Source organism: Schistocerca serialis, chromosome 1 (assembly GCF_023864345.2).
Source record: "Schistocerca serialis cubense isolate TAMUIC-IGC-003099 chromosome 1, iqSchSeri2.2, whole genome shotgun sequence".
In the NCBI taxonomy this organism is placed as follows: Eukaryota; Metazoa; Arthropoda; class Insecta; order Orthoptera; family Acrididae; genus Schistocerca; species Schistocerca serialis.
In genome coordinates, this window is record NC_064638.1 from 870,670,418 (window position 1) to 870,695,150 (window position 24,733).

General features: G+C 39.0%; 1 protein-coding gene across 1 annotated transcript in view; it reads right to left on the bottom strand.

Moving 5' to 3' along the window:
- The window catches only part of LOC126441928 (zinc metalloproteinase nas-4-like), a 420,841-nt gene that overhangs the window by 244,938 nt on the left and 151,170 nt on the right, over positions 1-24,733 (bottom strand). The gene's annotated exons all lie outside the window — the stretch shown is intronic.

A 24,733-nucleotide genomic window follows, 5' to 3' on the forward strand; every position in this document is an offset into this window, starting at 1 on the left:
ATGTTTGCCATCACAGGAAATGGAAAAGCAAACTGTACATTTACATACCTTCAAAATTTTTCCCACAAAATCAGTCATTGTGAATTGGAACTTCACACCAAGTTGTCATGGTAGTGGATGGAATGGAGCAGCTTATACAAAGGTTTGTCATAATAAAACATTTGCAGTCAAAAAGCACCTTGTGTACATGACCATGTCCATATGTGTAGCACTCACAAATGATTGATAATTCATAAAAATCACAATATACAGTAAAATGCACAGTAGCTCATCTTTTTATATTAGTTTGACATTTTCCATTAATTGCTGATCCATCTTAGATGGTGTGTATGGTAAAGCTGGAATGCAGTGTTGCAAAGATAACATGTGTACAGCATTTTACAGCCAATAGATGGGTCTAACATCAGTATCGTAAGACCAGAAAGTAAATTATTAACTTTCACATTTAACCTTACATACTTTTGTGAGTGGTCTTTAAACACTGTAACAATTACAAAACTGTACAACAACTGTACATGAAACTGTACTATGTATGTATGTATGAATGCAAAAGATGTTTGATTTATAGATATAGTACAGTTTTGTAATCAATACAATGTTCAAGGACCACTCACCAAAGTATGTAAGTTTAAATGAGAAAATTTTGCAGGTGCTGACAGGTGTGAAAATGACTGAACTATGATTTTAATAAGTCATGGGTGCAAAATACTAATACAAATCCTTTACAGAAGAATGGAAAAAGTGGTAGAAGCTGATCTCGGGGAAGGTTAGTTTGGATTCCATAGAAATTTTGGAACACACGAGGCAATACTGACCCTATGACTTCTCATAGAAGATAGGTTAAGAAAAGGCAAACTATGTTCATAGCATTTGTAGGCTTGGGGAAAGCTTTTGACAATGTTACCTGGAATACTCTCTTTCAAATTCTGAAGGTGACAGGGGTAAAATAAAGGGAGCAAAAGGCTATTTATAATTTGTACAGAAACCAGATGGCAGTTATAAGTATTGAGGGAAGCAGTGGTTAAGCAGGGGGGAGACAGGGTTGTAGACTATCCCCGATGTTACTCAATCTGTACATTGAGCAACCAGCAAAAGAAACAAAAGAAAAATTGGATTAGGAATTAAAGTCCAGGGAGAAGAAATAAAAACTTTGAGGTTCACTGATGACATTGTAATTCTGTCAGAGACAGCAAAGTGCTTGGAAGAGCCATTGAACAGAATGGACAGTGTCTTGAAAGGAGGCCATAAGATGAACATCAGCAAAAGCAAAATGAGGATAATGGAATATAGTGTAATTAAATCATTTTGTGCTACGGGAGTTAGGTTAGGAAATGAGACACTTAAAGTAATAGATGAATTTCGCTATTTGGGAAGCAAAGTAACTGATGATGGTCAAAGTAGGGAGGATATAAAATGCAGACTGTCAATGGTATGAAAATCATTTCTGATGAAGAGAAATTTGTTAACATCAAGTATAGATTTAAGAGTCAGTAAGTCCTTTCCAAAAGTATTTGTACGGAGTGTGAAAGAGAAACATGGACTATAAACAGTTTAGACAAGAAGAGAATAGAAGCATTTGAAATGTGGTGCTACAGAAGAATGCTGAAGATCTGATGGGTAGATTACACAGCTAATCAGGAGGTACTGAATAGGAATGGGGAGAAGAGGAATTTGTGGTACAACCTGACTAGAAGGAATGAATGGGTGGGACACATTCTGAAGCATCAACGGATACCAATTTAGTGCTGGAGGAAAAGGGGGGGGGGGGGGGGTAAAATCATAGAGGGACACTAAGTACACAGATTCAGAAGGATGTAGTTTTCAGCAGTTACCTGGAGATGAAGAAGTTTGCACAAATTAAATGTCTCAAAACCTTGGGTTAAAAATGGAATAAAAGTATCTTGCAAAACAAAAAGGAGACTGTACTTAATGTCAAGGGAAAAAGATTACTACAATGCTAAATAACATTACAGATTATACTGTAAAATTCTAAACAAAGTAATCAGAACCTCAAAATGTATTTATTTTCAAGAAAAAATAAGTGCCTCTAATAAGAAGATAAAAACTATATGGAATATAGTAAAAAGTAAAACAGTAAATATTAATCAGGCAAATGAGGACATTATGTTAAATATAAATAATGAGTTGGTTATAGATACCTCCAAAATTGCAGACACTTCCAACAACTTTTTCCTTTCAGTAGCAGACAACTTAGGTTCACAATGTTCCTCAAAAGACAGCTTAAAATATTTCAAAAATGCATCTCCGCAGAAGTTTGACATAATTCAACTGTAGCCTACCTCACCAAAAGAGATTTCTAATATTATTATCTCTCATAAAACGAAATGTTCCACTGGTTATGATGAAATCGGGACTACCATAATTAAATGTCGCTACTCAGAACTTTGTGGCATACTGAGCCACTTATGTAATGTTTCCCTCCACAGTGGTACTTTTCCAGATGGGCTTCAATACACGAAAAGGGAGATGAAAAATTTCCATCCCGTTTCACTATGGACAATATTTCCAAAAGTTTTTGAAAGGGTTATGTACAATAGACTTTATAAACACTTAGCACTGAAAAATATTCTCATTCACAATTGGTTTGGATTGCAGAAAGGATTGTCAACTGATCAAGCTATATTCACTTTTACTGAAGATATATTAGCACTTGGAATATTCTGTGATCAGGATAAAGCTTTTGATTGTGTTAAGCATGATATCCTTATACAAAAGTTAAAATATTATGGGCTAACAGCAGTAGCAGGCTCATGGTTCTCATTCTATCTTTTTAATAGAAAACAGTGTGTCAGGCTTACCACATAACAATAGTGATTCAAAATATGGAACCATCAGATAAGGGGCGCCCCAGGGCCCTATTTTTTGTCCCTTGTTGTTCCTATTATATATCAATGATCTTCCATATGCAGTGTCACAAAACGCAAATTTTGTCTTATTTGCAGATGATACAAGTATTGGTATAAAAAACAGTACCCATGATCTCACTAAGCAATCATCTAATCAAATATTTGTAAGTATCAATGGGTGGTTCACAGCAAATGGATTGTCACTGAATTTTGACAAGACCCAGTACATACAGTTTAGTACCTCACAAAGACTACCTGACCCTATAAGTATAATGTATTCAAACAATGAAATTAAAGTTGTAGATAGTGTCAAATTTTTAGGGCTACAAATTGACCACAACCTAAATTGGAAAAATCACACTCTAGACTTGTGAAAGTACTACAGACCCAGTGAATCTTATGGGGCTTCATGCATATATGTTAGCAATGATCTAGATTAAAGGTTTTCTGTTCTTGAAGTTAGTGACTTACACATTAAAGGTGTTTTTGAAGCAGCTGCTTTGATTATACCTAGTATACAGCTCATAACTGTTTCTTTATATTACACTCCTGAAAGTAATGTAGAACAATTTATAGAATGTTTAGAAAAACTTGTGAGCAGTTTACAAAAGTATACTAAAAACAAAATATTAATTTTTGGGGATCTAAACATAGACATTAGGAATATAACAGCCAGAAATGTTAATTTAGTAAATATGTTAAGATCCTATAATCTAGTTTGTGCTAATGAAAGTCCTACAACACATTTCTCCTGTCTTGACAATCTAATAACAAATGTGATTTTGAGCTAGACTTATTTAATATCGATTGCTTGTTGGGCCATAGAGGTATATGGGTGAAACTAATTACTGAAACATCAAAAGAAGACCAGGAACAAACTCAGTGTGTGAGATTATTTACAGGTAGAAATATTAGCTAGTACAGAGAAGAACTTAAGTCTATGGATTGGAATACTGTTATACATTCCTCCAAAAATGTTGATGAAGCCTTCAGCACATTCCTCAAAATCATTTCTGAAATCTTCAAAAATTGCTGTCCACTTATTAAAAAACAAAAAAGTCAAGAAATCTAGCCACACAACAGAAGTGGTTTTCACCTCAGTTACTAAAAGTGAGACTACTGGTAATTACTTGTTACAGTAAGGTCAACAAGGGAGCAGTAGATAAAGTAACTTACAAAAACCTGAAAAGAAAATACAGATCTGAAATTAAAATAGCCAAGTGTAAGGCAAATTTCGATTTCATTAAAAAATCACACAATAAATGTAATGCTGCATGGAAAGTAATAAAAGCAGAGCTAGGTGTGGATATACTATAAAGACAACACAAATGCTGCTAACATCACTGCTGACGATTTCAATCCCTTTTTTGTCAACTCTGCCAAACTTAGCCTCTCAACTCAGGGCAACCAGAATTCCAATTCTACACATACATCTATTTCTCACCCCACATCTGGCAGAAATTTTCAACAAAACATTATAAACATAGTGTCAGCTTGTAAATGGAGAGAAGTACAAGTAATTGATATAAATAAAGCAACTTCTTAATTAGGATACTCCAGATCTGAAGATGTTTATGGCCTGTCAAACTCTGTAATTAAAAAAATTGTAGATCTCATATCATATCCTCTTTACTTACTGATAAACTGGATGCTCTCTAGTGGACACTTTCCAGAATGTCTCAAAAAGACAGTTGTCACCCATTTTGGTAAAATGTTATGACAAGTCCCATATCAGTAATTACAGACCAATTTCACTTGTGCCTATTCTCTCAAAAATAATAGAATATTGCATACTGCACCAAATATGCATACACCTATCAGGCAATAATATATTAAATGATTCTCAGTATTGATTTAGGTCAAACTTATCAACATTCAAAGCAGTTGGAAACCATATCTCTTTTTTACTATGCTCATTCGAGTGAGGATTATTTGCTGAAGCTATTGAAATTGACTTGAGTAAGGATTTCGACTCAGTTAACCACAAATTATTATTAGGTAAACAGTGTTGCTATGGAATCGAACATTTGGAACTCTCACTAATTGAATCATACCTCAGAAATAGAAAACAAATTGTAAAGTGTAATGGCCAAAAGTCAGACTCTAAGTATAAAATGAAGTGTTCCTCAGGGCTCAGTGATTGGCCCTCCACTATTTATAGTATTTGTAAATGACTTTCCAAGTAACTTAGCCTGTAAATCTACCCTCTATGCTTATGACACAACATTAGCTAATTTTGGAAAGGATATAAACAAATTGAAGAAGAAAAGTGAAGAATGTCTCAAAATATCTAATAGGCCTATCTGTTTAAAGCTAATGAGTTAACTATGAACCATGAAAAGACTGTCAAGATAATCTTCAGTCTATCAAACAGTAATACTGAGTTATCATCTGTTAAACTACTAAGAATACACATTGACTTGAAATTAACGTGGGACAGATTATGTATGTCAAAAGTTGTCACGAGTTATCTACCTACTAGCCAAACTACACACATGTTACACAAGTTTTATTACTTCATTCATACTATGCCTTTTTCACTGCCATCTAGAATATAGCATTCTTTTATGGGGTAACTCCCCAGGAGGCAAAAAAACTTCACTTGACAGAAAAAAGCAATTAGACATGTTTATGGAATCATTGACAACAAGACCTCATGTAGATATTATTTTAAAGACTTAAAAATTCTCACAGATCCATGTGTTTACATATATTGTTGCCTATTAAACATAAAAGAAGACTTAAACCACTACACTATAAGGAAATCTGTTCGTCAACACAATACTCAACAAATAAATATGTTTGATAGACACACAATGAGGCTTAAGAAAACCCAATCTAGCTATAAATACATAGGCATAAAGTTATTCAACATACTACCTGTACAGGCTCAATGGGTTTCACTGGATATTTTCAAAACTAAAACCAAAATTTGGATGAAGGAAAATGCTTTCTATAGTATAGAAGAATTTCAGAATTGTTGTAAAGATGACCTAATTTATTAATAAATTAAGGCTTACTGTTATGTATAGATATGGGTGTAGAGGCAGCTATAAGCTAATAGGGTACAAATAGCTGTAATTCTTCTGATGACATTGATTGCATGTTAATGCTGAAAGATGGATAAAATAAATAAATAAATAAATAAACACCTTAGCCCATCTACATTTCAGAACACATGATAGCAGAAATCAGTGACTTAAAAACGAAAAAGTTAGATAATTTGACCTACTTCGATTCACTAATAAGTTATGGAATCATCTTTTGGGGAAACTTCTCTATCAAGAAACGAGTCATTAGAATTATATCTGGTGTTAGACCTAGATTATCATTCAGTGATGTCTTTAAGAAACTTGGTAGTCTAACTACCACTTCTCAGTACATATACTCATTGATGTCCTTTGTCATTTCCAGCATGTCTCTTTTTACACAAAACAGTGCAAAACATGATTATATTACCAGAACCAAAAACAGTTTGTATAAGGACTATAAAAGTCTAAAATTAGTGCAAAAAGGAGTCAAATGCTTGGGTACTCAAGTATTCAATAACTTACCAGAGCATATCAAAGATCTTGTAAGATAAAGTGATAAAGATCGGTTTCAGAGTGAATTAAAGAACTTCCTGTGGCCAACTCCTTCTACTCCACTGATGAATATCTTCACAAGGATTATAACTCATAACTCTGTCTGCATTAGAATTATATAATTCACGTACCTGAGTAAAAAAAAATCTTTGACTCTTTCCACATCCCAGAGACTCCTCTCCAAGGGATCCATGGAAAACGATAAATGTAATGTAATGCCGTAACAGGATAGAATAACATGGAGAGCTGCATCAAACAGTCTTTGGACTGAAGACCGCAATGACAACAATGTTTAAAGACCACTAAGAAAAGTAAGTAAGTTTAAATGTGAAAATGTAATAACTTATGTTATGGTCTTATGATATCAATGTGAGAGCCAACTAATGGCTGCAACACTGTACACATGTTATCTTTGCAAACACTGACTTCCAGTTGTACCATATAATCAATCTAAGGTGGATCAGCAATTGATGGGAAAGTCAAACTAACAAACAGATGTGCTACTGTGCATTTTATTGTATATTGTGATTTTTATGACTTAACAATCATCTGTGAGTGCTACATGTATGGACAAGGCCATCTACACAAGATGCTTTTTGATTGTAAATGTTTTGTTGGTGAAAAACCTTTCCATAAGTCGCTTGATTTTATCCACTACCATGATAACTTGGCATGACGCTCCAGCTCACAATGGACACAATTTTTAGCAATGTACAGTTTCCTTTTCCATTTCTTGTAATGTCAAACAAAAGCTTTTTTTTTTCCTTTTCTCAAATACCATGTCATAATTCATAATGTGAAATATATTCCATCTAAGTGCACTATGTTACAGACCTAAAGATGATAGCAAAGTTTGTTGAAACTGGTTGTTGAAAATAAAGAAATATTTATGTGATCTTGGATATAGAAAATTCTCTTACCAAGTAAAACACATTGTTCCTTCTCATGTCTCAACGTGAGAAAATTCAATGAAGTTCTTGCACTTTTAACACTGGTTCCACACAGCAGTAAAGGTGATTTTACACTACTTCAGGAGCCACAAAATAACCTGTCCCTCAATAAGAATGACATCAAAAGCTTATTTTTCACAAAACCCAGGAAAAGGAGTTAAATATCTATACTGTTGACAGGCCTGTAACAGGAAACTCATAGTTGTATTATTCCTTTCATGTTCTCAGCAGAAAACTTTCACGTTGCTATGCTTTGTTTTACCATGTGAAGCCCCACCATACTTTCAGCTCCATATTCAGTCATGATTATTGGTTTATTATAATTTTCCCTCCAGTTTTCCATTTCTTCAAGCAGCTTGGGAACTATGATTCCTGTAAGCCCACTGTCAAAGTACAATGCATTATAGCGATTCACACCAATGATATCCAAAAACTAGCCCTGTAAGAACAGCAGTAGTTCATTTGTGTATCTTGTATGAATCATATTATAAAATTTGTAACTGGTATTTATTACTTTTTCTAAATATCCAACTCATCACATTAAAGGGTCATCACTCTACATACTTATGACATCAGATCTATGACATCATTCAGATTCAGATTCTTTAGTAGTCAGTCAGCATTTGTACATGTAACACACTTTTTCAGTACACTTACTTACTGATATTACAAAATACATGCTTACATTGTTTATGTTATTGTATTTGGCATTTGTAAAAATCTCCTAAAAATAAAGTGGGTTAGCTACCATTCCCTTAAATTTTGATTGGTATACTTGTCATATGTTTACACAGTCTGCTATGCATTTTGACTGCCATGTAGGTGTGACTATTGTTTGTTTTTGCTATTCTTTTTTATGGTAAGACCAGAGTAGTACTGATTCTTGTGTTATAACTACATCTTTGACTTGTTACACTTACCTTTGGTAGTTCAGTGAGTATGTAATTAACTCTTACTAAAATATATAAATTAATTACAATCAATAATGCAATGTGAAAAACAAAATTGATGTAATAAGATAGAATAGTGGCATCAGTAAAGGATATAAAAAGGGTGAAGCACAGACAATGCATGTTTGCCGGTGCTGAATAACTTCCACTGTTTTGCAAACAGAAAAGACTTTTACCCAGACTAACAGTATTTTTATTGCATTTTTGAAATATACATTCATTAATGAGGTTCATTAAATAATGTCATTAAGATGACACCCTTCTTGTTAGATGCAAATTTAGGGTCCCTCCTTGAAACTCTGCATGACATTCTCCAGCATTTCATTTGACATAGCTGCAATTTCTTGATGAATAGAAATTTTCAGGTCAGTGATTGAGCAAGGCTTGTTCACATACACTCCTGATTTGAGGGAACCCCACAAAAAGTAGTCACATATTGACGGACTGGGAGAGTGCACAGGCCAAGATACACTGCTGAATCGCGAAATGATGCATCCAATTAAACATTTGTTGAACCACTTCCATAGATGCTCTCACCATTTGAGCTGCCTGACCATCTTGTTGGAACCATATTTTTCTCTCCTTCACCTTTCCAGTTCCAGATACAGGAAGTTGTTTAGCATTTCAATGTACTGCACTGATATCATAGTAACTGTAGTTTCCTCTCCTCTGCCCCCCTCCCCCTTCAAAAAAGTAAAGACACACTGTACCACATTTACATCTGAGCTGTATATATCTCTGGTGTAGTTCACATGGGTTCTCTAGTACAGACAGTTCTGTACATTAACATAGCCATCCAGATGGAAATGGACTTCATCACTCATCGTTGTTAGGACATCTACATCTTCCATAAGAGAGGCATCTGTTTTGCCACAAAATTCTTAATGTTGCGAAAAAAAACCTAGCACTTAGCTGCTGCATGATCATTGTTTTGTAGGCTGAAATTTGTGATCATCATGGAGATGTGACGAATCAAAAATGTGATATACCCAGTTCGATACCCTGTTGCCTAGTGGATCCTTTCAGAGTAGCAAGAAGTGCTCCACTCTGTCATCATTTTCCACAGTTTTTACTAAATGGGGAAGACCTGGTGATTTTTCTTCATCACAGATCCAGTAGTTCTAAATGGGTCAAGTGAACATAGTAGGCTGTTTCGATCTGAGGTGCACCTTCTTCATGTTGAGCATTAAAATTTCTGTTGAACTGAAGTTGAATCATGGCCACAGAATCATTGTTTCTAAAAAAAACTGCTTAACAGGAAACACATGATACTCTGTGCTCCATTGCTCCATAATAATAGAAAGTGTTGTCTGAACTGTTGTCCAAGGTTAATACACTACTCTCCACTGAGCACTATCAGTTTAAAAGACATGTATTACCTAGGCTCGACCCTGTATTTAAAAGATATTACAAAGGAACTGTAACGAAAACAGGTCAATTGGCCTAATCTGTGAAAAGTAGAAGAAGATACTAAAAGGAAATTTATTTTAGCTTACCTAGATTTTCATAGGTTGAAGTCATAGCAATTGTCGTAGGATGTGTAGCATCAAGACTTTTCACGTGGTCAATAAGTTCTTTGCAAATAAGAATGGATTATATTGTTAAAGTATAGCACTGCAGTGGAATACTCTAGAAATAATTTAACAAAAAAGTTCTAGAAGATACCAAAAATTACAGTTGAGATACCCAGCCTGTCTTTTATACAATAAAACAGCGTTACACCGCTTTGTAAAGACCTAATTTTCTTGGTTTAATTTCTTGCGCCACACTCCTTATTGGCTGTTCAAAAAATGGTGCATAGGGGATTGCTGGGCAGCATGTTTTAGAGAAACAAACATCTTATGCTGAAGTGATGATTCTGTTTAGCATGTAGACCACAATAAATGTGACTTCAATTCTAAAGATGTAAATTTAAATAGAAAAATTTAGAATTAACAATAAAAAGTTGTGCTCCTCCCCAGGCTGACTGGGAGGTGGCAAAATACCAATTAAATGTGTTACAAAAAGCAAGCATATTTAGTAGTCATGTTCCCTGTGCAATTTTGGACTTTTTATTTTCACCTGTTTGCTATCATCCAATAGTGGAATGTACACATTACAACAAGACCCTGTACAAAATCTGGTCCAATGTAACAATCAGATGTCAGGATGACTCAATCCAATTACAACTGCACTACCTAAATCTGGATGAGTGAATTGAATTGCAGTGCTACCATCTAACCAGAAGAAACACTACCCACAATCCCATCAATGTTTCAGTCTGGCAAACTGGTGTGTGCAATCTAAAATTTTAGCAAGGATCATTTGAAGTCTACAGGTGCAATTGTGCATTGTCATTTTAAGCCTAATATTAACACAAGTAATAATGATATTCTCCAAATATTTTAATTATAGAACAAAAAGTTAGCAAAAATGTATCATAAAATATTAAACACATAGCTGAAATGTGAACATAGAGTTTAATAAAATCCTGTAGGATACTAATGTAGGCTAAATCAAACTGTTTAAAATCCAACCCAAATTTTTGTTCAAGACATATGCACTTAAATGAGCAAATGAGAGCCTTACAAGGACAAATGATAATTCAGTTGAACAGCACTCAAACAAGTGGTGCAAAATGTTATGTTTACGCATGCAGACTATTTAATACAGTAGAATGTGTGGTTTAATATTCATACAGATGCACTTTAACACTCCAAAACCCATAGCAAAATCTTAAAATTCATTAGCATGAAATCTCAGTAACATTGAAAACTACAATTTATTACTCACCATTACCATCATGACAAATACTAACAAGTTCATCACACAACTATCAACAACAAATGCACTGAAATGTTATAGTTCACTGCTGCCTTAAACTGTCTGAAGACCAACAACAACAAAGTCAACAAAGTCTGTGTGATCACAGAAGAACAAGAAAGCCGCATGAACATCTTTAAGGCCCAACAGAATTTAAAGCTCAGAACTCACTCCCACAAAACCATTCTAATTCCTGAAAGATTTCTAATTGTACAATTAAGAGACATCAGATATTTACAAACACTGTCTTAGGCAGTGTGGTGTTCTGTCCACCCAAATACACTCATCAACCTCCTCCATTGAAAACTCACTAACAAAAGGCAGCATGTACTGCTCTGTGCAATACATTAACCTCATAATAATGTGATTACTGCTGTACTCAATAGAAATATTTACTAAACGACCACCATTCAATGTAAAAAATAATTTCACATGTATACAACTTACTAGTGCATAAATTAAATTCTCTCAGTTTGAGACCTCTCATTAAAATCGTCGTACACTGACCAACAGAACATTATGAGCATTGACCTACCACTGATATAAACCTGTCCCAGTGATAACAGCATCACTTGGTGAAGAATGACTGTCAGTCAGACACATGCACAGTGCATGCGGTATCTGTGATGTACTATCAATGTGTAGAATGGGGAAGATGTGCAATCTATCTGAGTTCGACTAAGGTCAGATTGTCATGGCCTAGAGGCTCAGCATGAGCATTTGAGAAACCTTGTGACTTGTTGAATGTTCAAGGAATGCTGTGGTGAGTGTCTTCAGCACATGGTGGAACCACGTCCAGATGTTGTGGGGTTGTGCGCCTTTCCTTATAACATACGTCAGATGTCGGGCAGACTGGTAAAACAGGACAGGCAGCGAACTGTGGGAGAACTAACATCAGACTTTAATGCTGGGCAGAGTACAGGTGTGTCTGAACAAACAGTGCACCAAACACTCCTAATGATGGGCCTCCGCAGCCAACGACCCATGCATGTACCGAAGTTAACACAACAGCATCAGGAACGATGACTGAAATGGTCACATGACCATTGGCACTGGATGGTGGCAGACTGCTCCATGGTCTGATGAATCCTGACACCTTCTTCATCATGCCAATGGGAGGTCGCAACTCCATTGTCTTCCAGGGGAACAGCTCCTCGACACCTATACTGCGGCATGGAGACAAGCTGACAGCGACTTATTTTCAATTACCTGTGTGCTTAGTAGTTTAATTCTTGAATTTCTTGCTCATTTGTGTATTTGCTAGGCACAGACTCATGTTTTAATAACAGTGTAGCGTATAGTTCCACCATATTTAATATGAATAGGAACTGTGTTCAGATAGGAGTTGAGTTGGTGACTCCTTGCTCACAGCACTTGGTGGTGCTGTCTTCTGTCGGTCTGTCTGAGGGTATTGCCAATAGACATCCATCACTACCCAAGTGCCCGCCAGTTGTGCATCACTGTGGCTACCCAGTTGCTACCCACACTGAGGTTGGCTCTGCACTCATGGTCGGATGGGCAGTGGTCCCAAGTAAAAGTCATTTCCAGTTCACTTGACAAACGTATTTCAGGTGCTGTCTGTGGGTAATAAAGATCCTCAGCCAGACATCATCAATCGTCCTATTTCAGAGGAAGCCTCTCAGCCTGCAAGAACTGGGTATTCACAGAGGGTGGGATTAATGGTAGCTGGAGCTCCAGTGTTATGTAAATATTTGTTCCCTTCATTGATATAGCTGCCAAGGAGGGGAAGAAGTTCAGTGTGTATTCTGTTCATATATGGGCATAACAGCTGGGAGGAGATGAGGGGAAGAGGGGTTGTAGTGCTGGTCATCCAAGGTTGGTAAAGACTGCTGGAATTCTTGCTTGTGAGAGGAAGGCAGAGCTCACTCTCTATCAGTAGCATTTGTAATAGCACTAATTGTGGTCCTTTGGTACAGAGCCAAGTTGGGGTTTTGAATCAGAGGCTCAGATGGTTTTGTGACTGTCTGCTGCAGATTCTTTGACTTGTGTTTTAGGGAGTTTGGGGTGTTCAGTTCCACTTAATAGTTCAGAGGTCCATTATACACTAGAATTTGCTTCACAGATAATGGGGGCTGTGTGGAATTGACTGTTTCTTGAGAAAGAACAGAAAGGGCTCCAGTGTCAAAGTGTGCCAGTCGAACACAGGATGAGGGTAGACCTAGGAACCATACATATTATATGAAAGTTCCTGGCAGATTAAAACTGTGTGCCAGACCGAGACTCTAACTCAGGACCTTTGCCTTTCGTGGGCAAGTGCCCTACAAACTGAGCTACCCAAGCACGACTCACGCCCTGTCCTCACAGCCTTACTTCTGCCACTACCTCATCTCCCACCTTCCTAACTTTACAGAAGCTTTCCTGCGATCCTTGCAGAACTAGCAGTCCTGAAAGAAAGGATATGCGGGGACATGGCTTATGCTGTGGCTAAGCCATGTCTCCGCGTATCCTTTCTTTCAGGAGAATTTATAAAAATATTAAAAACTTCCTACAAAACCTTTTAAAACTTTCAAAATCCTTCTACATAGTATCTCCCTTCGCAGCTAACATTTAAAAAATTATTTGCAAAGGGATGAGCAATTTCGATTGCTTAACTACCATCCTCAGGTCAATGAACAGACATACCAAAAGAAATATTGCCTTAAGTAACAAAGTTATGCAAAAATTGCTACTGGCCTACTTCCAAAAAAAAAGTTACAGAGAATTAACATCGCACATTTAGTGTTATAAATACACTAGCAGTGTACAAGACCATTGCTTCATCTATAACATTTTTATTCTAAATCTCCAGATAAAGTGTGCTATGTATGGTCTAAAAGGAACACAAGGAAATTATATTATGCGCTGGCAAACAAATAAGAATAATAAATATCTGTTTAGTATATCAGTTTTACAACTGATTATTTGTTTAGCTCGCTTCCTCCTATTCTGACAATATCATATATATTCAAAACGAATTAAAAGTCGATTATATCAGTCTTCCATGAGCACAATCTATCATCTGTTCTATTAATGATTTTATCCATCAAGCTGAAACAACAACTCACCAAACACATGGAAGCACACCATTAATGACTCATGCTGAGATATTACATCTGCTCTGTCACTCAGTATCATTTCTCCTAGTTTCTCTTCGAGCAATATAATCAGCAAGTTAAAGTATTTAATAATAACAAACCGTCTCTACTCATTGTTTGTCAATTATAAGGGGCGATCAGAAAGTCTTCGTTTGAGGGCGTTGCTGCAGCCTATACGCGACTTAGCGCGACTCTCATGTGGATATGAACAGATCAAAAAAGTTTTGCATCACCTCGGTTCCGACAGTTCCGGAACCTGTACAGAAAATTGCGATAAAGATCAATATAAACGTCATTCCCGACTTTTTTATTGCTCACGAAAACCACTCATTGCATGTTGTACCACAGTACAGCGAGACTGTCAGAGGTGGCAGTCCAGATTTCTGTACACACGGACAACTCTAATACCCAGTAGCACGTCCTGTTGCATTGATGCATGCGTGTGTTCGTCATGGCATACTATCCACAAGTTCATAAAGACACTGTTGGTCCTGATTGTCCGACTCCTCAACGGCGATTCGGCGTAGATCCCGCAGAGTGGTTGGAGGGTCACGTCGTCCATAAACAGCCCTTTTCAAACCTAGGCATGTTCGATAGGGTTCATGTCTGGAGAACATGCTGGCCACTCTAGTCCAGCGATGTCGTTATCCTGAAGGAAGTTATTCACAAGACGTGCACGATGGGGGTACGAATTGTCGTCCATGAAGACGAATGCTTCGCTAATACGCTGCCGATATGGTTGCACTGTCGGTCGGCGGATGGCATTTACGTATCATACGCCTGTTACGGCGCCTTCCACAACCACCAGCGGCGTACGTCGGCCCCACATAATGCCACCCCAAAACAGGAGGGAATCTCCATCTTTCTGCAATCGCTGGACAGTGTCTCTAAGGCGTTCAGCCTGACCGGGTTGCCTCCAAACACGTCTCCGACGATTGTCTGGTTGAAGGCATATGCGACACTCATCGGTGAAGAGAACTTGGTGCCAATCCTGAGCGGTCCATTCGGCATGTTGTTGCGCCCATCTGTACTGCACTGCAAAGATGGACGTTGGGAATGAAGTTGCGTATCATGCAGCCTATTGCACACAGTTTGAGTCGCAACACGACGTCCTGTGGCTGCACAAAAACCGTTATTCAACATGGTGGCGTTGCCGTCAAGGTTCCTCCGAGCCTTAATCCGTAGGTAGCGGTCACCCACTGCAGTAGTAGCCCTTGGGCGGCCTGAGTGAGGAATGTGATCGACAGTTCCTGGCTCTTATCTCCTCCATGTTCGAACAACATCGCTTTGCTTCACTCAGAGATGCCTGGACACTTCCCTTGTTGAGAGCCCTTCCTGGCACAAAGTAACAGTGTGGACACGATCGAATCGCGGTATTGACCGCCTAGGCATGGTTGAACTACAGACAACACGAACCGTGTACCTCCTTCCTGGTGGAATGACTGTAACTGATCGGCTATCGGAATCCCTCCGTCCAAAAGACGCTACTCATACATGGTTGTTTACATCGTCGGGTGGGTTTAGTGACATCTCTGAACAGTCAAATGGACCGTGTCTGTGATACAATATCCACAGTCTACATCTATCTTAAGGAGTTCTGGGAACCGGGGTGATGCAAAACTTTTTGTTATGTGTGCATAAGCACCGACGTGCAGGGAAGAGATCAGTGTGGCATTCGTGTCTTTTCGAAGTCCGTGCGGTTAATGCGGAAACGTGAACTTTGGCGACGTTATTGCCAAATGCTTCGAAACGGCACCAACGAGCTGTTTTTAATTCTTGGCTGACGAAGGACAAACACCAGTAAACACCATCTGACAATGAGGAGTGTATATGGGACAGCACGTGTGGGTCCTGATCTGCGCCATGCGATTATCACGCATTCGATCCCTTAAAAAGGGCCTTCGAGAGTCGGTGATTCTTACCTGACGAGGATCTGCAGTAGGCATTTGACGACTTCTTCATTGCAGCAGGACACGTTGTTTTATCAAACGGATATCTTAAACCTGGCGCGACGGTGGAAGGATTGTCTCAGCCCTCTTGGCGATTTTGCCTGATTGTCATAATGATTTTGGACTGTACAATCTTCGAACGGGAATTTTTTCATAAACCCTTAAGAGTGTTACAACTGAATATTTCTCACTCACTTCCCTGGCTGTCATTTCAAGAAGTATGCCTCTTCCTAAAATTTCTTTCATGCTGTTTTCATCGTAAGCGTGTTCTTAATTCTCCATCTTTGCCTTTTAAAGAAAAAAAGCAGTGAAAATTTAACTTTTTATGCTATATGCTATCTGCGTTATCTGGTAAAACCCGAAATTACTCTGTCCGATACAAACCGAGTGTACCTGTTTGGTAGTTTAGCTTCCTCGTTGTTATTTTCAGGCATTGTCCCAGCCTGCAGTATAGAGAATAACGTTAATTTTATCTTACGATATAATGAAGATATAATATGACGTAGTGCCAAAGAAAATACAATACTTCAAACCCAAGTGCTTGCACTGAAAAACTCATTAAAAACAGATAAGTTGCTGTCACTACGAAACGCACCGTCATTTTCATTTAATATCTGTGACAGTTTTGTTTCTGTATACTCAACACGTCGGTTGTGCGGCTCGCCTCTAGTGCCACAGTTTAGGAACAGCTTCCCTAACTTACGATCAAGAAAGTGACACTCTGTTTACAAAATTACAAAAAAAAAAAAAAATGGTTCAAATGGCTCTGAGCACTATGCGACTTAACTTCTGAGGTCATCAGTCGCCTAGAACTTAGAACTAATTAAACCTAATTAACCTAAGGACAACACACACATCCATGCCCGAGGCAGGATTCGAAACTGCGACCGTAGCGGTCGCGCCGTTCCAGACTGCAGCGCCGAGAACCGCACGGCCACTCCGGCCGGCTACAAAATTACACTTAAAACACAACGTATTTCATATCAATTGCTTTAATATCACTTTCTTGAAATAATGGTCCAATTGCTTCTGTTTCTGATTCTTATTCTCTTTTTTCCTGCCGACAGCTTTCATCTTATAACAGATTATCGCTCGGTGTCCAGAATTATTTCGTAGCACGAAATACATTCCGTAAGTCTGCCCTCACCGTGTACGTGCTCGACAGCTGGAACTACTCCTCGGCATCTCAGGGATATCATTCCTTGCGACGCAAGCATTCTAACCTCAAAGAATGAAGAAATATTGAGATGCGATGTTGACCCAGTGAGACACACCTAGAGCTGAACGCATCTGCCCAGCGACCCTTCTTATGGATTGGTATTTGCTACGCTTTTTTCCAGTCTCTCTACGTTTTTTCAGTGCCTTGTGATAAACTGTTGCCAAAAAAGGTCCCAGATCGCCTAAAGATTCAAAATACAACGTAATGGTCACCTCGTCAAAACCAGCGACCTCTATTTTACTGTATGATTACAGTTGTTTTCAAGCTTCGCGCTCATTTATTTGTATATAAGCCATTTCTCATCTGCGTTCTTTCTTTCTACCATAAAGTAGTGTCCAAAGACAGAATATTCTATTTCAACTCAAAGTTTCCCATCTTCCGATTTTCTCCCACCAAGACCAATGGCCATTTAGTCAGATCACTATTTTGGTAACTTAGTTTACGTACAAAAAAACCTTTTTAGAAGTTTTTGAAAATCAGGCAGATAAGACTTTGTTTCGATTTCGCATAGCGCCTATTCTGTAGCTGTCATTGCGCGAGTTTTGACTTCGTTTAGCTATTGTTTGTGAGGCAGCATTCGTTTTGTTTTTATCTGACTTACGGCTATCTCTGCTTTAGTAGTAATTTTCTAGTATTGTTATTGAACATTAGCGAATCCTTCCCATATTTCCATAACAATAATATTCACTGATTTATAGTTGAATAGAGAAGATGGAACACATGAAGCAGTACTGACCCTACGTTTTATCTTAGAAAATAAATTAAGGAAAGGCAAACCTATGTTTCTAGCATTTCTAAACTTAGAGAAAGCTTTTGACAATGTTGATTGCAATTCTCTCTTTCAACTTCTGAAGGTGGCAAGGGTAAAATACAGGGAGCGAAAGGCTATTTACAATTTGTACAGAAACCAGTTGGCAGTTGTAAGAGTCGAGGGACATGAAAAGGAAGCACTGGTTGGCAAGGAAGTGAGACAGGGTTGCAGCCTCTGCCCGATGTTATTCCATCTGTATATTGAGCAAGCAGTAAAGGAAACAAAAGAAAAATTCGGAGTAGGAATTACAATCCATGGAGAAGAAATAAAAACCTCGAGGTTCGCCGATGACATTGTAATTCTGTCAGAGACAGCAAAGGACTTGGAAGAGCAGTCGAACGGAATGGACAGTGTCTTGAAAGGATGATATATGATGAACATCAACAAAAACAAAACGAGGATAATGGAATGTAGTCGAATTTAGTCGGGTGATGCTGAGGGAATTAGATTAGGAAATGAGACACTTGAAGTAGTAGATGAATTTCGCTATTTGGGAAGCAAAGTAACTGATGATGGTCAAAGTAAGGAGGATATAAAATGCAGATTGCCAATGGCAAGGAAAACGTTTCAGAAGAAGAGAAATTGTTAACATCGAGTGTAGATTTGTCAGGAAGTCGTATCTGAAAGTATTTGTATGGAGTGTAGCCATGTATGGAAGTGAAACATGGACGATAAATAGTTTGGACAAGAAGAGAATAGAAGCTTTCGAAATGTGGTGCTACAGAAGAATGCTGAAGATTAGAAGGTTAGATAACATAACTAATGAGGAGGTATTGAATAGAACTGGGGAGAAGAGGAGTTTGTGGCACAACTTGACTAGAAGAAGGGATCGGTTGGTAGGACATATTTCTGAGGCATCAAGTGATCACCAATTTAGTATTGGAGGGCAGCGGGGGGGGTAAAAATCGCAGAGGGTGACCAAGAGATGCATACACTACGCAGATTCAGAAGGATGTAGATTGCGGTAGGTACTGGGAGATGAAGAAGTTTGCACAGGATAGAGTAGCATGGAGAGCTGCATCAAACCAGTCTCAGGACTGAAGACCACAACAAGAACAGAGGAGATGCTAAGTAACTGTTGTAGATTATGTATTACCTAAAGCGTCAAGAAAATGTTGTTTTGATGATGATCTGCTTCTTGAGATGAGTGATGTAACAAGTAGCACGAGTATTACGGAATTACTTTTGCTTTTAGAACATATGTGGACCCAAATACCTCACGTGCTGGTATGTTGGTGTGGAAGACAAAGACACAGCTTCAAGACTCTTTTTTCTTTTAGTCCGGTAATTGTTCCTATTTCATGTGATTTCACATTTAAAACTGATTACACTTCTTGGTTTCCTTGGATCAATAACTGTAGCTGCTTACGACACTTTAAATAAGTGAAGAAATTTAAAAACGCAGCGGAAGCTTCCATTCATGTTGCAAATTGAAACGCATCGCTTAAGAACAAGGAAACAAACATGGTAACAATTAAAACAGCTGGGTCAATTACTTAGTGTGTTATAGCAAAGGAATAATTCCCAATGTGAGTGTTTTGCGATGTGGAAGACACCAAGGAACACATACAGAGAAGATCAGTTCATCTGTGTACAGAGTAAACGCCAAAGGACTCGTACTGCACCTGAAATTCACGAGAAAGTAAATAGTATACGAGCAGCTCCAATCTCTGTCTCAGCAGTGCAATGCCTTCTTCGTGAACAAGGATTAAAGGATTGCATAGAGCCCAAAAACCTTTATTACGCAAACCGGACAAGATGAAAAGACTGCAATTCGCACAGCAACATAGAAAATGGAGCTTGCAGCAATGGCGGAAGATGCTAGTCACAAAGTTTGAAGTATTTGTAAGCCATTGTCGAATGTTTTTTTCTCAACTTCGTGGAGGACATATGAAGAATCAGTGAGTTACGCCAACGGCGAATCATAGTGGACGGTCGGTCATGGAGTGGGGATATTTTTGGGTGATAAGTGAGAATTAATGGAGTACTGATGAAGGAAGGTTATCATAGGATACGGTTCTACAATGCAGTTCCATCTGGCGAGAGACTTATTCGGTCATAGGTTTGTTCCGCAGCATGACAATTATCCTACACAAGCTTCTAAATTGTGCAGAGTGAATGTCAGTATTAGAGAGAAACGTGGGAAAATGAATATGGTTGGGCCAAGTCAGGTACCTGACTCAAATTCCATAGAACACTTCTGGGATGAACTTGACAACAAGGTCATAAAACTGAGGTTATCTAATGTTAAAATTGTATGGAATAATTTACAGGCACGTTGGACTGCAATACCTGCAAAAACACTACAAAATCTTGTCTCCAGAACGCCTAGAGTTTGCGGAGTTGTTCTGAGGGCAAAGAGAGGATGCTTTGAAAGCCTAAAATCTAAACCGTTTTGTACTGTACCTAATGATAGAGAGAGAAAATATTTATTTTGTTCGTCCATTTAGTTTCTATGAAGTGTTTGTACATTGAAAAAAAGTGGGTAGTTTTTATCATGGGAATCGAAGAGTGGTATAGATCTAAGGAGACCTTGAAAAAACGGGATCCTATGTCAGTGTGGGAAATCAGATGTTTCACACCGTTAAGACAGACGCGATGAACATAGACGTTACAATAAAGTAAGCCAGCCAGAAAAATCTGCTTTCGCTGGACAGCCTTCTGACTGGTTTCATGCGGTCCACCACAAAATCCTCTCTTGTGCCAACCTCTTCATCTCTGAGTAACACTGGCAACCCATATCCTCAATTATTTGCTGGATATATTCCAAACTCTGTTTTCCTCTACTGTTTTTATCCTTTATGGCTCCCTCTAGTACTATGGGAGCTATTCCTTGATGTCTTAACAGACTTTCTATCATCCTGCCGCTTCATCTTGTCAGTGTTTTCCACTTATTCTTTTCCTCTCCGATTCTGCGCAGGATCTCCCCATTCGTTACCCTAACAATCCACCCAATCTTCAACATTTGTCTGTACAACCTCATCTCAAATGCTTCGATCCTCTTCTGTTCTGGTTATTGTACACCCCATGTTTCAGTAGTTTCTGTGCTCCATACGTACATTCTCAGAAATTTCTTCCTCAAATTAAAGCCTGTGTTTGATACTAGTAGACTTCTCTTGGCCAGGAAAGCCATTTTTGCCAGTGCTAGTTTGCTTTTTATGACCTCGTTGCTCCGTCCGTTGTTGATTTGCTGCATAGGTAGCAGAATTCCTTAACTTCATCTACTACGTGATCACCAATCCTGATGCCAAGTTTCTCGCTGTTCTCATGTCTGCTACTTCTCATTACTTTCGTTCCTTGATTTGTGGTTCAGATTGCTCTGAGCACTATGGGACTTAACTGCTGAGGTCATCAGTCCCCTAGAACGTAGAACTACTTAAACCTAACTCACCTAAGAACATCACACACATCCATGCCCGAGGCAGGATTCGAACCTACGACCGTAGCGGCAGCGCGGTTCCAGACTGTAGCCCCTAGAATCGCTCGGCTCCTTGATTTACTCTGTCTATATTCTGTACTCATTAGGCTGTTCATTCCGTTCATCAGATCATGTAATTCTTCTCCACTTTCACTGAGGATAGCAACGTCATCAGCGAATCTTACCATCCATATCCTTTCACCTTGAATATTAATTTCATTCTTGAACCTTTATTTTATTTCCACCATTATTTCTCCGATGTATACATTGAACAGTAAGGCGAAAGACTAAATCCCTGTCTTACACCCTTTTTTATTCGGAACACTTCCTTCTTGGTTTTAGAGTTCTGTTGTTTCCTACTGGTCCTTGTACATATTGTATATTACCCGTCTTTCACTGTCGCTTACCCCTATTTTTCTCAGAATTTCGAACATCTTGCACCATTTGACACTTTTCCATGTCGCCAAATCCTATGAATGTGTCTTCATTTTTATTTAGCCACGATCCCATTATCAATCGAAATATTAGAATCACCTACTTGGTGCCTTTATCTTTGCTAAAGCCGAAATGATCGTCGTTTAACATATCCTCAATTTTCTTTCCCAGTCTCCTGTGTATTATTCCTGTCAAAAACTTGGATGCTTGAGATGTTAAGCTGATGTGCGATGATGCTCTCACTTGCCAGCTCTCGCAGTCTTCGGCACTGTGTGGATGATATTTATCCGAAAGTCAGGTGGCATACGGCCAGACTCATAGATTCCACACACCAACGTGAGTAGTCGTTTTGTTGACACTTCCTCCATTAATTTTAGAAATGTAATGTTATCTATTTCTTCTGCCTTGTTTGATCTTAAGTCTTCCAAAGCCCTTTTACATTCTGATCCTAATATTGGATCCCCTATCTCTTCTAAACTGACTCCTGTTTCTTCTTCTGTCTTAATAGGGTACACATTATAGACTACGGAGAGAGCAAGATCCTTTCGTCTGCCTCCACGTACTGGGACACTATCTTTAAAGAAGCAGTCAAAATACATAGGCTAACGATTTAATTAACAAATACACACAGTCTCAGCTAAGAAAGCAGAGGATCCAGCATTGGCGACACGAAATAATCGCCACCGCTTACGAACTAATCCACTGAAATAACATCAATGGGGAATCAAAGCCAAGACCAACACCTTAGCAGCAGGCCCAGTGGAGGCAGACTCAGCGGCTCGTTTCTCCGACAGGGTGCTCTGGATGCTGACTGATTTATAGCAATGCTTCTCGGCACCTGTGCTTTTCTAACGAACCTGCTGGATACTCCGGCTACCCCTGCCCGATACATCCCTTCTAACATCTCTGTGCTCCGGGTTGCAGGCCGTGCAGGCAACATGCAAATCCGATGGCTCCTCAACAGAGCTGACTTCCAGCGCAGGAACTACTTTGCCGCATCTGCAGCAAGCGCAAATCCGAGACTACGGTGATATCATTCAGCCAGGGAGGGGGAGGAGAAGTAATCAGTGACCAGCTTTCTATCTACGATAGTTGGGGCCAATCACGCTACTCCACAGTAGTCATCCGACGCTGCAGATTCGTGACCGACGCTGCAGATCCGCTCAGATCAGGGAGTCGTATCACGGAGTCGTGACCGGCAGTTGTTCAGTTGCAGTGGATTTATTGGGACGCCATCATGGAATACATCGTAGTAGCAACGGACTTATTACAACCAGCACAGTCAAATACTGTGTCGCTATTTGGACTTAGCCTCGCGCACACACTGTATTACTGGAAGTCGTAGCTCATTAATTAACGAAGTTAACTTTTCGAGTAAAGTATTAACTATTTACTTAATTTTTGAAAAAGATACCTGACTCTTTAACTTCCGTTAACTTTCTTTGAGTCCGTTAGTCGTTAATTAGGTTCCTACTACTTATGACACAAATGACGCCGCGCTGACCGCCAAAATCACATTCTGACAAGTTTGGGTCATATACGGACACTATGTGATCAAAAGTATCCGGAAACTAACAAAAACATACGTTTTATATTAGGTGCATTGTGCTGCCACCTATTGCCAGGTACTCCACATCAGTTACCTCAGTAGTCATTAGACATCGTAAGAGAGCAAAATGGGGTGCTCCGCGGAACTCACGGACTTCGAACCTGGTCAGGTGATTAGGTCACTTGTGTCATACGCATGTACGCTAGATTTCCATACTCCTAAACATCCCTAGGTCCACTGTTTCCGATGTGATACTGAAGTGGAAACGTGAAGGGACACGTACTGCACAAAAGCGTACAGGCCGACCTCGTCTGTTGACTGACAGAGGGCGTCGACAGTTGAAGAGGGAAGTAATGTGTAATAGGCAGACATCTATCTAGACCATCACACAGCAATGCCAAACTGCATCAGAATCCACTGTAAGTACTATGACAGTTAGGCGTGAGGTGAGAAAACTTGTATTTCATGGTCGAGCTGCTGCTCTTAAGATACACATCACGCCAGTAAATGCCAAATGACGCCTCGCTTGGTGTAAGGAGCGTAAACATTGGACGATTGAACAGTAGAAGAACGTTGTGCAGAGTGACGAATCACGGTACACAATGTGGCAATCCGATGGCAGGGTGTGGGTATCGCGAATACCCGGTGAACATCGTTTGCCAGCGTGTGTTATGCCAACAGTAAAATTCGGTGGTGTTATGGTGTGGTCGAGCTTTTCGTGGAGGGGTCTTGCACCCCTTGTTGTTTTGGGTGGCACTATCACAGAAAAGGCCTACATTGATGTTTTAAGTACCTTCTTGCTTTATATTGTTGAAGAGCAATTCGATGATGACGATTGCATGTTTCAACATGGTCGAGCACCTGTTCGTAATGCACAGAGTGGTTACACGACAGTAACATCCCTGTAATGGACTGGCATGTCCAGAGTCCTGATCTGAATCCTATAGAATACCTCTTTGGAATGTTATGGAACGCCGACTTCGTGCCAGGCCTCCCTGACCGAAGTCGATACCTCTCCTCAGTGCAACACCCCATGAATAATGAACTGCCATTCCCCAAGAAACTTTACAATAACTGATTGAACGTATGCCTGGGAGAGTGGAA